Below are 16,021 nucleotides of genomic sequence, written 5' to 3'. Positions count from 1 at the left end.
GAAACGTAAAATATTGTGCGGACAAGTTAGTTTCTGGACAGACGTTAAAATGAAGCCGTCAATATCATTTTACACCCCGTCGGTTTCTCGCTAGTACAGCTGACAGCAAAAGTTAACAGTAGGCTAAATACGTATCACCAACGTAATATATTTTATTTCACTATATTTTCCACAATGCGAAGGTCAAGAATGGACATTAATCCTCCAATTAGTATGGAACAACCTCTGTTTCAGCATCAACATAATTCCATTCACCTCCTCTCCTAAAATAGAAGGCAGAAGAAAGATGAAAGAAAATAGATGTGGATAATTTGTGAATGAATGACAAGTGAAAGATCGAGATTGGTTAATTTGATTTTATTTAAAACTGATTACTTGTATCATCGGTCAATATATGTTTGTGTTCTTGTTTATAAACCAAGATATGTGTGTGGGTGTATGCATGTGTGTGCATATGTATGTGTGTGTATACATATATGCATGCATGTATGTATGTATTTATCTGTCTTCTGTAATTGGAGGTGTTATATCTGTGGACGGCAGTAATAAATTAAATATATAATTAACCTACATTTATCTTAGCCAAAAGTTACAGAACACATTTTGATGAGAGACTTGACTGGCTCAGAAATCCTTTGATAAGGGCATCTTGCAGGGAGCTTGTGTATATAATTATTTATCAATTATAATTGAAGTGGCATGTTATGTGCGTTAAATAGGTTGGAGCTATGCTTAAGGAACCTGTTATGTTATGGTGATATAACCTGCTTTGGGTAAGGAATGTTGTTTTTTGTTGTCTTAAATGCAATTTATCGAGCAATGGCGTACTTTTAAAATGCTTCATCCAAAACTGAATAAAAATGGATGGTTTTGTCTAGATGGAGTCTCAAAATTGACAAGCATTAACCCTAGAGCACTAACCATGAGTAAAATTTACTCACTCCCCAAGTTTTTTGGCTGCTCCTCCCTTCAGTGGTATGGGAGTGGCACCCGTTCCCAGATATGCCTCGGGCCATTAGTTGGCAACAAGATGCCAACGGGAGGGCTTCACGCCATCTACTGTCTCTGCACTACTGCTCTGTCAATAGAAGCTAGGGAGTAATTTTTACTCATAGTTAGTATGTGTAGAAAGTGTAGTGAATAAAATTTACTCATGTTTAGCATTAAAGGTATGCATGTTTGGGAGTAAAACTGACTCATGTTCAGTATGTATGAACGAATAATAGTAGCATATTTGTTACAAATTTACTGATATTGTATTGATGGATTGAATTGTTGTTTTAAGTTATGCACAGAAAGGCTAATCGGGACTGACCTACAGTATAAAGTGGGAACCGAAATACTATGCGCCTCCACCGGGTATCGAACCAGGCACCCCTTGATTACAAGGCGATCACTGCGCCATCGGGGAGGCCAACTACATACTGTGTAAAGTGTAACTTGCCTCTTTCCAGTTATCATCAAAGCAAAATTGGTCCAACATGCACCTGAATGTAAAACTGTTCTCTTTTCCATTATTTTATATTCATTCATAACAACTTTTATTTATATTTTTATAATAATTATTATTGTCATTAATAAATGTTACTTAATTATATTACTGTGTATTATGTAACTAAATTATGAATAAACATACCAAAATATAAAATTTGAGTTAATTCTTTGCTAAAACATTAATAATAGAAGATGAGTCATTTTTACTCATGGTTAGTAACCACTATAAGCAAAACAAGGTTAGTGTTCTAGGGTTAACTTGTTTTATCGTCTGTATCCTTCCGCTATCTTTAGTGCTAATTTTGCTCTGTAAGAAAGGCATTTCTCACCTAATTTAACGTTGCTTGCGTGAGGACTAGGAACTGTTAAAAGTATTGCATTTCCTTGAGTTACCACAAAATGTCCCTGGTAAGGACTTGTGGATTACTTGACCCGTAATCTTCGTCTACTCAGAATCATTGCGGTATAGAAATAGCCTGTGATATTGAATGACTAAAAACCATATCGTCCCTCCCCCCGCCGATAATTTCAAGACACAAAATATGTACGTACACGGAAAGGGAAGGCGGAGACCTGAAGTTAGGAATTCGCCAGCATCAAAATCGGACTGATACAAATCAGAGCCGTTATTTAACCCGACCGCTGCTCTCCTTCTCTCGCCGAGAAAGGACATTTCCTACCAAGTTACTTTTTCTTTTCTTAATATCCGAAGCGTCAGGAGAACACGTCCAGGTTTCTAGCTACCCGTAACTCCACACACAAAAAACATAATTCGCCACACATGAAGATATTTCATTAGTAATGGAGTGAAAGGAGGTTTACAATTACCCACAATTCTCCTTGAAGGATAATGACACTTCCGGATGCTTACTGACTCGGAAAATCTATGAGAGTTTTCTATTCTCCTCTAATTTCGTGACGATATATTGGTTTCTCGGTGATGGAGTCACGTTCATAATGTTCCAACGACCTTAAAACAATTGAAGAAAGAAAATTACTGCAATGTACGTAACATCCCCTCCCCTCTGCAGTTGGCGTTTTCTCCAAGCAACGGACACCTAGCATTTGTTTTAAGGTCAAGAAAGAGCAAGGATTTCCCGTGTTGGTCAATATTATGTAATGAAAGAGTGCTTTATAGTTAAGGATGGAAAAATTGCATTGAATTCAGCACGGATTTTTTCTTAACACAGTTTGGGTTTCCTGACTTACAGCCAATTTTATTCCTGTGATTGATTGAACTGTTCCTTTGCTGAAATTCTTCAGGGAAAAATAATATTTGCTTTTCCAGATAAGATAAACGCTACGATTAATTCTTCGATAAGATAGGTCTATAATATAGGCTATAGACCCGGTACAGTGGTGCCCACAGGAATTTCGCAACATGAATGTTATTTATCAGTTCCTAAAGAACATATTCTTTCTTTAGAAAGCTCTGCCAATGAGATAGATACACATTACCTGTTGCTATGTTTTGGACTCAACATTTATTTCCATGTTGGAACGCTGATACTTAATCCCAATCAGGTATGATTTGATTTTATATCAAGGGCTATAGTACCAGAATAAAAGCTAGAGAACTCTTCGATATTTTTTGCTGCATTGCTTCACAAGATAATCAAGTGCGTTCGACATTGCAAAACTGTAATTGGCAGAGGTGCGTGATAGTGCCTGCGCAACATCCTCATTTTTCCTGTTCAAACCAATGAGTCTGACTTTAGTTAACTTTTTTCCGACTCGCAGTTGGTCTTTTCGATGACGTTAACTCGCGGATATTTCCCTTTGGCAAACTCTTGAAGTTCAACTGAAGTCCTGTGCCAACAATGATGTTTCTGGTCCAGCAAGAAAGTCGAGGAAAAGTTTCTACTCGTGTTGTAACCATTTACAACCTCCAACACTTGAGGATTCTGCCAAATATTTCCCCGCAAACCACTCAACGAAAATAAGAAAAATATCGCAGAAGGGAACAATTAAATTGGAACCGTGCCAAATTCTCATTTGCAAATTTGCACGGTCCTGAAACCCACTTTCTGCAAACTTAGGAAGTGACTCTATAGAGGATGGAGTGTAATCGCGATTCTCTTTTCACATACCACAAGGAAAGGGCATTACGGACGACGGATACGATATGTATGCTGACAAAGCATATGTACGCAAATGATTGATAAAGCATCGTCACTGAGTTGCAGTCATGAGAAAATACTGTCAGCAATAAAAGAAAAATGCTTCTTCTTCTTACATATTGAGACCTGAGGTTGATTTGCTCTAGCTTTTTTTTTCATTCGAAAATTTTACTGCCCCCATTACTGATCACTTTATATTGTATTCCTCTCTTCTTTCTTCTTTGCTCCATGTTTCTCTTGCCCAAAGCAGTTGTGGAACTTGCTTACATTCACTTCGTAATTTCCATCTTCTATATTTTCTTCTCTTCCCGTTTCCCGTGCCTTAGTGTTTATTGAAGGATACTGTGGAACTTGTTTATATAATTTTCTTCTTATTTTGTTTAATTTCTCCATTTGTTCATGTCTTTCGCTAATACCTTTCTTTCTCTAAAGCTTTCGCAATTCACACCTTGGTAGATATGTTTGATATGTTCAATTCTTGGCCTGCTAATGTGTTTCCTTCCATTCTCCTATCAATAACAATTTTCATTATTCGTTCATGTCTCAGTATATGGGCTACTATAAAATATCATACAGATAAATTGGTTTGTTCTATTTTATTTCGCTTTTTTGCCACTTTTGGCTAATCGCAAAGCTGAGAATGAATGGTGATAAGATGAAATTGGTGAATGGACAACCACAAACACACATAGACAGAATACAACACAAGCAGCACAGAGGATTAGACTGGCTATTAGTCCAGACACAGACGCCAGAGACTCGTTAGTCTGCAAAATGCAGTTCAGACTATACTACTTGGAAGAGATGTTGACATTTCGTCGTGTTGCTTTGTGCGGCGTCCTTTCATCAGTTTCATCATTCGTTCTCATCGTCGCGATTAGCCAAAATTGGTATAGAAAAAGATGTAAAACAAGAAAAAAATTGAAGTCAGCGTACTGTAAAAAAATGATTCCATTTTTTATTACTTTACGTCGCTTCCTCCTCTTGCTTTAATCACTACGATGTGGATGAATAGACGCTGAGACAAAAACACATCCAGGTCCTACCCACTCTCCCATGGAGGCCAACAATTTAAAATCTATTATACGTCTAGTTGTGCACAGGGTGTAGCTGTACAACACCGACATAATTTCTATAGAAGATACACGCCCGTCCAAGAAGTATGGAATCAAGGACAGGTTTTCTCAAGAAACCAGAGATAATTTTTTTTTAGGGGGGGGGGGTGAGGTAGATGGAGGGATCACACCTGACGTACTTCAAAGACAAATCCTCAGTGGTATGTGTTCGTTCCATCTTAAAATGGAAGTTATTTGTAGCTATTGCAACTTTTCTATGCCACATGACAACGCTATATTCTTTACTTCCGAAATTCCCCTTTTAACCAACGCCCTTTCCAACCATGCTACACTATTAGTTACCCACTATTCAACGTCCATTTGTTGTTGCTGTCTTCATATAGGAAAGTAAAATATGTAGGGTGCATCGTAACATAAAACATAAAATCTGTAGCCGTGTCGGTGGCTTAGAGTGTTATATGATCAGCTTAATAGGTGTTTCGGAAGTAAAGAATACAACGTCGTCGTGTAGCATAAAACGGTTGCGATAGCTACAAATAACATCCGTTTCAAAATGAAACAAACACATACCACTGAGGATTTACCTATGAAGTACGTCATGTGTGATCCCTCCATCTACGCCCAGAAAAACATATGTCTGGTTTCTTGAGAAAATCTGTCCTTGTTTCCATGCTTCTTGGACGGCCGTATATCTTTGATAGAATTTCCTGTGCTCTTTGCTATGTAATCACAGGCGATAAAGCCACCTAAATCAATCTTGTGCCCACTGGCGGTTCTTAGCAGACGCAAAAGGGTTTGCCTCCTCAGTAAATAAATTCAAGATGAGCGGATTCTGCAAGCGACCAATTCCACACGCAAAGCATCGGAGAGCCTCAGATATGCAGGGAAAACGTGCTGCGAGCGGCCTCGTGCGGTGGGAAATAACGTGCATTCTGTCTTTCGCATGCGGAGATTGTGCCGAAACGCCCTTTGTTGTCCCTTCCGGTGCCATCAAAGCGTAGAAAAAGGTCACCGCGGCGACAAGGCCACGGAGTTAAGTCAGGACAACTTTCCGTCTGCAAGAAACGCTGTTTCGCCTGCCATGCGGAACGATCTTTTGGCTTCGTCTCTGCTTGTTGGTGGTTCCGGGACTCGTGCGAGTGTGTGTGCACTTTTTTTTTCCATACCCAAATGTGCTTATCGAGCAAACGGATGAATTTGGTCTTTGGGTCATGCACTTTCATGCAGTCCACACAAGGACAGATGGAAGATATGGGAAGATGCAACATTACTAAATCATAACTCGCGATTCACATGCAGCCCATTGATATAGACTTGGTTCTCGAGCACGTTAAGCGGTCTCGCCAACAAAGTTCCCAGGTTCGAGTCGTAGCCTGCGCAGTGGTATTCTTTGTGAGTATCCCCTCATCAATTTCATATAATCATCACTCATCTTCATCACCGCGATTAGCCAAAAGAGGCATGAAATTTATGTTAAGCAACAAAAATACGTACATAACAAATACATGTGCATATAGCACAATGAGCAGCTCCTGGAAATATGTTGGCTTAGCTTCTTTTTGTATCGCAATCAATATAAAATGTAAACCAGTGCTTAAAAAATATTAGCCCGTGAATATATAGTTTTCTCCAGATTATGGTTAGATGCTTATGAAGTAAACATAATTTGAAATATCTGTTTTCTGGAACTAGTACGAACACTATACTCCATGACGGAACAATCTTCTCAGGGTCAGGGCCTGCCAAGTTGCGTTTTGATTGGTTGACGCGTGGTGAAACGGATCGAAGACCAGCGCCGCTGTTTTCTGACCGAGGGCCGCCAATTCCTTTCAAGTAGTTCCCCATTTGTTCTCACGATGCTGGTTCAACACAGAAATTTTGAGGACTCACGTTGGGAATCGAACCTGGGACCACTCGCGCCGAAGGTGAGAGCGCTAACCATTTGGCTAACCATTTAATGTTAACGAGATGCAAATTTGTTCTGAGAATACTGTTGTGAGATACTTTTTGAAGTTCATTTTCGTGTTGTCATAGTTTTGAATTTTTTTGGTACGTAATGTCTGTGTTTACTTTCTATTAAAAAAACCCAAATAAAAACAACATAATACCAATTAAATGTTAAAAATCAACTAAGATGAATAACAATTAATACATACAATATCTTTTTATATTTTAATGTGCAGTTGAAAATATAGATGTCTGTGATGGTGTACATGTCAAACAACTGAAGTCATGTGGTTCTTAGTTAAGGCAATGCGAATGGGTATTGTGTTATTGTACACTCTCCCGGGAATATTTGGAGGGAGGCTGCGCATTGCGGTAGAAAAGGGGAGAAAACGATTGGGCAGAGAGAAGCTGTACACACTGCAAAGCTTGGTAACTGCAGTCGCTTTCATCCCCTCGACGGAACCCTTTTCCCTCGCACTTGTTCATTGGTCGAGCGCTCTTGAGTCACTACTTGCGCAGACTTGCTTTCGTCCGCTCGCTCTAGAGATTCCCGGACAGAGTATAAATCACATTTTGTTCTTGCGTTCGTTGTATTTTCTCAAATAAAGTATGAAATAGCCGTACTTCGCGTTAGTCAGAAACATTAGTCTTCCCGATGTTAAACCCCGCAAGCAACAGACAAACTTTCACCCGGACACGTCATCTGATGTTGCAGAAAAATTCAATGCAAATTTATTCTTGTTCGATGGAAATGATAAATGGAGATACGGTGACCAAAATCAAACTATCAAGAGATTTAAACACCGTGAAAGAAAGGAAGAGGCAAGCAAAGAACGCGCATATGTCCAGTATTTTGCAAGCGGTGAAAAGAATCAACAAGGAAAAGTGGATGGCACGTACGAGACTCAACCAGTGTTGTAAATAAGGAACTTGATACGTGGAGGAGATGCGAAGATTGATGGGTTATTACAGTGCAAATATTTTGTTCCTACTAACTCCTATGTTAAAATAAAGGGGGGAGAGACGCTGGGAGATGAAATGATACGTGAGATAGGTGAAAGTTTTGTTGCACAGGAAGAAATTCCAAACTTTCCTTTACGTTGTTCCTTTTTCTCTGTCAGTGAGAAATAATGGCGGAACCTTCCTTGCGATCAGCATTTCACGCCTGGTAACACGGAAGAACAGACGCGGCGAGTGAATTGCTTTGTTTCCTCAGTTGTTTCTGGAAGCCGCATTCCACCGGAGCAAATTTCAGCAGCAAAGCGGGCAGCTACTGGTCCTTATGAGGAGTGTTGGCTTCCTCCTGAACGAGATTCAACTTTTATTTACAGAAGAAACAAATAACTGTCTTCAATCCATGGTACATAAAAAGAAGAGGCCCGTTGAAGCCTTGAAATGTCCGTTCAGCAAATTGTCTAATTTCTTGCTCCAGAAGGTATATTGAATTTGTTTAATGGTTAACTTAAGGTTTCAACGTGTTAAGAGTTCTACTAAGAACTCTCATAACATATTCCGGAACATTCGAAGTGTTCCATTATTGCCTCCGCGAAGCATTTTTAACTCCTTTTTTTCTAGTTTTCAAAGTATTCGTTGGCTGAATTTACAAATCATTTTCTCGGGGGTTCAACCCGTTTATTTTTCTTTACGAAGAATGTTTTCCAATGTTCAAAACCTTAATTTTTGGCATTATTTATTGAATAACTGAATAATAATGATTGGCAGGCGTATGTTTTCCGATAACATTTACCAAATGTTATTACTATGAGAAACTGAAGCAAAATCCTTCTCAAAATGTAATGTGTAAACTGTTCAAGAAAGGTTTCATATTGTTTTATGGCCTTTTCATTTCGTTACTATTCATTTACAAAGCTAGTAATATACAGTCACCGGCAATAAAAGTAGGACACCTAGGTCCTGTAATGCTCGCTTCCAGGTAAGGCGTTATGTGTGTTGCCTAACTCTACGGCGGTGGTAGACGTTGTCATTGAAAATTTGCTATTAAAAATCTACTTAGCGCCGTAAAGTTAGGCAACACACATAACGTCTTACAGAGAAGCGAGCATTACAGGACCCAGGTGTCCCATTTTTATTGCCAGTGACTGTACAAAGGCTAGACATTCGGTAACAATGGAGCTGGTTGCATACGTACAAGGAGGAAAGGCTCGCATCCCCAAGTTGAGGGAAACAGGCCACGCTGCGTAAATAAAATTTGGGAGACTATATTTATCCAAAATCATTTTAGGGTGCGAACGAACGAGGATCCAGGGTTCTAAATATAGATTTACGAAGTGGTGAACGGGAGAACAAACAATGGGAAATCAACTTTCCTCGGATTAAGCGCAGCGATTCGTTAAAGAGATATTTATCTTTCCTGTTACGTACAAAACACACACACATGCGCGCGCCCAAGTACGTAACTGGCAGCTTCCGATGGGTGCAAGCAAAGAGCGGAAAACGCGTGTGAATGCGAAGCGTGATTTTGTCAATACACCCACCAATCATCTCGTCATGCTACTCTATTAAGAGTCCTTCCATCCCTATTATCATGTCACTCTGAAGAGCGTCAATGTTGAAGTTAGCATCGTACTAAGCTGTAGTGTTTCCAACCACTTTTAAGAAATGCCCCTAAAACATCTAAAACTATAGATTTTACGAAAGTACGTAATGATTGCAACTATTTAGGATGTTGGTTTCAATACACTTTGTGCTCAGATAAGCTGATCGGGAATGGACTTACAGTTTAAAGTAGAATTCTAAACACTGTGAAATGTGCCTCCACTGGGGATCGAACCCGGGAACAGCGTTGCCACTGCGCCATAAGCGAGGCCCAACTGCTCAGAAAAATAGAAGCGCAACAATTAGAATGGCAACTGCCCATTGCAACTACAACCATTATGTGTGTCTGTGTGTGTGTGTGTGTCATTTCTTTCTCTAAATCTTTGCTGAGATACATCTACTGCGTCAGTTTTTACCAATGGCTTGGTAAACGTTCTTTCTGTAGCGTGAATTATTACACTGGGCACTTGTAAGTGCATTATTTGAGTCCACAGACTTTTCCTTGCTTTATGGGAAGGGAGCAAATAGCCTACATGGTTACCTCTATCACAATATAAAAATAACCTTATTCACTTGCAAATCCAGTGTAAAAAATCGTTTGAAACGAATGTTAACTTTACAGTGCGAAATAATCAAGTTCAGATACAAGTCACAAACTGATGATGAACAACTGTTTGAGTAAAATAATAGTCACCAGAAGGCCAGAAGGAATGACACACGAGTGATTGTGGGAAATATTACTGAATCCAGAAAGAAAAATGGGTTATAGCAATGCCCTAAGAAATCAAAAGGATGCCTAGATTGGATCTTGCAAGGCAAAAGGGAATAAGCTTGACCAAGCAGATATGGAGTGGTCATAGCATGCACAGAAGTTGGGAGATTTGTGAAGAAATAGAAAGCACGGCTCGAAACAGAATGTGATGGAGAAATTTTCTGCATTCCTCACGCAAAAGTTAAAGGTAAACATGGAAGTCAAATTTAGTGTATTCACAATCTTTGTGAAAAAAATTGAAATCCAGTAAGCCTTAGTTCAATCTGCACAAAATCGTATTCTTAAATGAAAATGGTCTTAGTCAGTGTTTTAATAAATACTCGTATATCTCAGATAGCAAGTATTAATGCCAGTGTCGGCGATTAAGAGGACGAATGGGGAAGGGCAGTTGCCCCAATTTTTTCCAACTTTGGATCCCGCACTATGCTAAACCTGATCTACCAAGTGAAAGTAAACTGTCTTTGCCCCCCCCCCTCCCAAGGTTTGGCACCTTCCCCCCCAGTTTTGCAACTAAATATTGCTATTGTTACTGAAATGACAGGAATTAAATTCACTTTCCCTCTGTATTTAAATTCGAACACTGAGCTCACTATAACATTCAAAACTCCACCGTTTCCAAATATGAACAAACGTTTTAGTTTTTACAAGAATGTCAAGAATATTTTGTTCAGATGATACCTTAATATGGGGAAATGCCCCAACGGTAGGCAACACTGCCGAATGGGAGAGTGAGGAGCAAACGGGAAAGATCCAGAGTCAACAATGCCAAGTGTATCGATGTGCAACGCTTGGTCATCAGGCAAACAATCACGCAGCCTCCTGCGCGAAGTTCAGAGGGAAAAATGTATTCCAGTCCACGGCACGCTTTGTACAGCGGAAGAATTGAGTTTGTCCAGCGACTTTCGCCGATTTCCTCGTCGGCAAACACCATATTGGAACAGGCCGTTTTCCACCTCGTGGTCGCCACGCGGGTGTGTGCTGTGTATAATGCGATTGTTTGACGATACAGGAGAGATGTCGAAATGACTTCCGGCGAACTGGCTCAAGTGTCAATCCTACGGCCGTAGAAGAGATAAATGCCAAGGAAAGATTTGGGGTCTTTGGAATTCCACGGGAGAAATGTAACGTCATCTGTCCCATTTTGTCCACCATATTGCCATGTATTACTTTTACTATGATATAATAATTTGTAAGTACACATTAAGACGATAAGTAGTCTCCACAGTTCACGCACCTGTCGACCATAGAAGGGCAGAGAGGGGATAGTGGTGACTGACGCCACAAAATAGGCCACTGGGAAAGGAAATGTTTTTGACATAGGTCACAAACTGGAAAATAATATAATACCTGAATGTTACCAGAAATATTGGACATAACTTTATCTAAAACTTAAAATACAATTTATAAATTTGCACACCATATTTATTGTTGAAAGTAAATATTTGTTTTCAAATGCAACGACTGTTGTTACAGAGATAATATCTAAGAACTTAGCAAGTAAACACACGATATTTTTACCACCATAAATCCATTAATGGTCAGGACTATATTTGCTATTTTTTTACAAAAATTATAAAAAAGTAGTTTCATGTATACACCAGAATTCAAACATTAGTCATACGAGAATTGGAATAACTGTTGTCATACTAAGTAGAAATGCAAAATACAGACTTATTATTATCAGTGTTGAAATTATATTTTACCGTGAAATACCCTCCTTGGGGACTGATCATTTTGGTCGGTCTACGCAGGATCTCGCCACGAAAGTTCCGTGTTCGAGTCCTGGAAATGTCTTCGCCAGTGTCCCTACATCAATTTCGTCTATCATCATTCATCCTCGTCATCGTGATTAGCTCAAAGTGGCAGCAAACCGACAGAATATAGCAATGTCAATGAAGCATCATTGAATTTCATTTCGAATTGTACACCTGCAAAATGTATGATTCGTGCTCAGCAATAAAATCCCGAATGACATTCAACCCTGCAGAGCACTTGCGCCTACTGAAACCGCCGAGAGCCAGTCGAGGAAGGCGAAGTGCTCTTTCCCTCGCCTTTGTAGGTCACCGCGATTGTCCTCTTTCACTTTCCTCCTTCGATTCTCTTTAATATTCGGCCTTTGGTTCCTCCCTCTGTCGTCAGGTTCCATTGTAAGCAGAATCCCTAATCATCCGATTCCTCGGGATTGAACGTGACTCACTTTCGCCGCTCGGCCCCACACCCAAAAAAGAGAGGCCATTGTCTGCACCCAGTGAATGTGGTTCGGGAGCTGGGCACTATAATTCTTAACCCGACCTTTTTTCCCACAATGTTGCCAGCTAACAGCATGATAAAAATAGCTTTAAACTTTGACAGCAATTGAAGTTCATCAAATATGATCAACGAATCGGCATATCTGATAGCCTTATTAAAAACGCATGTTTTCAAAAATATCACTGTAGAAAACTCTTACATGTAATCATCACCTTACACGACATGGTTCTATATTGTTACAGGTTACCGTAAAATTTACAAAATTATACTGTTAAAATTTAACAGTCTCCATGTTAATTTCCAAAAAAAACGAGACGCAACAGTTTTTTTCGTGTCAGGCGCATTCGTGACGTCATCTCTCTGTGCTGTGGCTAGAATGAATAGTAAACATAGCGCTGTAACCGTTTGTAATATTAAAAACACACACACACATGCTATACACAGTGTATATAGGCTTATAGTAGAGCATTGAGGCATGCAAGAATAAACCTTTCAAATTTGAATGTTAATAATTTTACCTTGTATAACGATAGATAATGATTACAAAATGCGGTTGTGTGCACCATGAATATGTTTTGAAAAATTACATTTTTTAACAGTAATTACTGTTAACTATATAATAATTAAAATTTGATTGATTTTGTTTATTTTACTTAACTTTTCGGCCACTTTGGGTTAATCGCGAAGATGAGGATGAGTGATGATATGATGAAACTGATGACGGCACACTTACAAAGAACACCCATGCCCAGGCCAGGATTCGAACCCGGGACCCTTGGTGTCGCACCACGTTGTGTTAACCACTCCCACGCGGAGGTCGACTAATAGTTAAAAAGATCATTGCTCTTTTTAACGATAGTTGGATGGCAGCGGAAATTGACGGTTTTATTCAGTCAGTTATCAATTCAGTTCTTTTACAGTTGGTGTTTGTTTACACACAAACATACATGCACAAACACATACATCCATTACAAAGAAAGAAAGCTGGAATGACTCCCATATCTCAATGTATGTCTCTTCCTTCATCAATTTCTTCTAACATCATTCTTCCTCGGCGTCCATATTAACTTAGAGAAATAGAAAAAGGAAGTAAATACTCAAATAGAAAGGGAGCGAGAGTGAACCGCCATTTTTTTTTAGTCTTTTTTTATCAACAAAACTTGAACGGGTGAATGTCCGCCACACCTACGTTTCGTTGAGGCTTCACGTATAATACTTATACCCCTCCCCCTTCCTCCCTTCTACAAAATCAAGATAATCCAATAGCTTTGTGATTCAGGAAAGATACAAAAATTAGCACAGTGAGGTGCTCTGTCTTGATTTGCCATGTCTACATCGTGGATAATCTGCTAGGTAGAAAACATTAAAGTTGTCGTTTATTCAATGAGAAGAGACCTTGGCAGTGGCTTCGCTGAGGTCGATAGCTTAGCCAAAGGTCAAATTCCTGGGAAGCGGAGTGTACCCGTGTCTGGCATTCAAAAGCTCTTACATGCGGCAGTGGGAGGATCAGAATTGCCGAAAAGAATGGAACGGTTGCCGAGGGTACACTTAGCACCAGGCGCTCCTATCCTGTACGACAATTGGATGCCACATTTGGAGTCCTATTCGTGCGTTTTGTCCGTTCGTAGGAGGAACTATCCTAGTCTATTGCTGTTACCATGGGCGCAAGGAACGATTACTCGATATTTTCTAGCCGCATAATCACTAGAGAATTGCTGGTTATGCGCAGTGCAGTGTATAACAGAAATATAAGTTGGAAACTTCTAAAAACATTAACTTCAACTTAAATTGCCTTAAATCCTGCCCCTGTTTCTTGTACTACTTTCTTCATGTACTTAAGTATGCACTAATCACAAATACCAACTGCGGCCTCCCCGATGGTGCAGTGGTAGCGTATTCGCCTTGTAATCAAGGGGTTCCCGGTTTCGATACCCGGTGGAGGCACATAGTGGTTCGAATCCCACTTTAAACTGTAGGTCCAGTCCCGATTAGCCTTACTGTGCATAAAGTGGACTTAAAACTTCAACTCAATCAATCAATCAAACAAATACCAACTTTCAAAAATCTAAACGATAACCTTTAATTTTAGTCAAATTATTATAATATTCATTAGTTTCAAAAACCCTATTAGTGACACCATCCGAGCAATTCCATGCATCTAAAAAGTCAGTTTTTCTTCTCTTTATGAAATTAAATCGAGCATTTGGTTGAAACAAAAGCACGCTTGAATGCCACTTGAAATTTATCTATATTAGTTCTTATCTTATCCTTCATCTTTACGAACACAACATGCGTTATTCATGAAGTGATTATTCACTGTAATGTACATGTACAGGCACCGGGCATAAAAATGGGGCACCTAGATTCTGAAATACTTGCTGACCTGCATGGCGTTATACGTGTTACCTAACTCTACGGTGGTGGTCGAACTTGCAATTTTTCATTGAAGTTCACTCATCGCCGTGGAGTTAGGCAAACCACATAACGTCATGTAAGGAAGCGAGTATTTCATGGTCCATTTTTATTGCCATTACATTCCTCGAAACTGTTACTCATTGAGGGAGCTTTTCATCTGGTTTAATAATCATGCTAATAATACTATGAAATTCACTATTGAAATACAGTAATGTTCTTTTCTGTTTTCAGGAAATTGCTCGAACAGGATTCATTTCGTTAAGTGCCAAGGAGAAATTATCAGCTCCCAGGGTAAGTTTGGATTTGGATTTTTGTTGTTTGTAGTGTGGATTTCCTCTGTAATATCTTAAAAATGACCAGTGTTATATTTTCTTTATCAGGAAATTCCATTCTGTTTTAATTTGAGTGTCCTCCATCGTAGCCTACTAGCAAAGTAAAATCCACAAGGCTTTGAAATTAAACAATGAATTGTTTGCTATCTGTTACCACGATTTTGTTCTAAAATGCTGTGGAAATAAGGAATTAATGAGTACTTTATTTAATAATGCCTTGAAAAGAAAGGCAATTTTCTTGCTGTCGGTCGCAATTGTGCCGATAGAGAATATGATTGGGATGGAAGAAATAATACGATTCTCTATCTCTCACTTTTCTATCTTGCCTTATTTCTTTCCTTCTCTCTCTCTCTCTCTCTCTCTCTCCTATCTTCCTCTGCTTCTATCTCTCTTCCTTCCATAGTTTCTCACTTTATTTTCCCCTCAATTTCTCTCTGTCTCCTTTCTTCTTTCTTCCTATATTCCCTCTCTTACTCTGTTTCACATTCTTTCTCCTCCCCCCTCTATCCTTCTGTGCCTGGTTAGGTGATTCAACTCCACTACAAAAAGTTTTGAAAATTTCTCATGTATTCTTTTTAGGGAGAGCAGGAGGTTTCGTCATAGGTTAGAGCCCACCGATGCTTATGCCCCTAATAATTTGATGATAAATTGCTATTCATGATACCAGTCCACGTAAGCAACCCACAGTTTTCTCATAACTGTCCAAAATACTTCTGACTATTGGGAAGGTACGAAAACTGCTTGTAACCTTTCTACGAAATTGGAGATTCAACGGTTTAAAACAGTTCAATACTTTGAAGCAATAAAACGTTTGTCATTGACTGTCCCCAAAGGTGTCATTCTACACGACATTGAATTGAAGCAATAAATCGTTTGTCTTTAGTTGACCCAGAGCTGCATTTTACATTGAAAATAAGTGCCTTCGTACGCCTTCTTGTCTCCCTGAAAGTGGTTAATATTTAGCACCAAAGGAGCATTTCGCAATTACGTACTTGTTGGCGTGATCGTAACTCATATATGTTCGCATTTCTACAGCAAGGATCAAAAGAACATTGTAAC

General features: G+C 39.3%; 1 protein-coding gene across 3 annotated transcripts in view; it reads left to right on the top strand.

Annotated features, from left to right (window-relative positions):
• Window positions 1–16,021, top strand: part of LOC146005197 (uncharacterized) — a 173,654-nt gene that overhangs the window by 73,390 nt on the left and 84,243 nt on the right. For all 3 annotated transcript variants that reach the window (XM_083144249.1, XM_083144258.1, XM_083144267.1), the window contains exon 2: window positions 14,862–14,921. The gene's annotated coding sequence lies outside the window, so the exon portion shown is untranslated. The remainder of the gene's footprint in view (window positions 1–14,861; window positions 14,922–16,021) is intronic.

Source organism: Lepisma saccharinum, chromosome 1 (assembly GCF_977018435.1).
Source record: "Lepisma saccharinum chromosome 1, izLepSacc3.1, whole genome shotgun sequence".
Lineage (NCBI taxonomy): Eukaryota > Metazoa > Arthropoda > Insecta > Zygentoma > Lepismatidae > Lepisma > Lepisma saccharinum.
The sequence above is the reverse complement of the archived record's forward strand: the minus strand, read 5'-3'. Positions and strand labels throughout refer to the sequence as shown.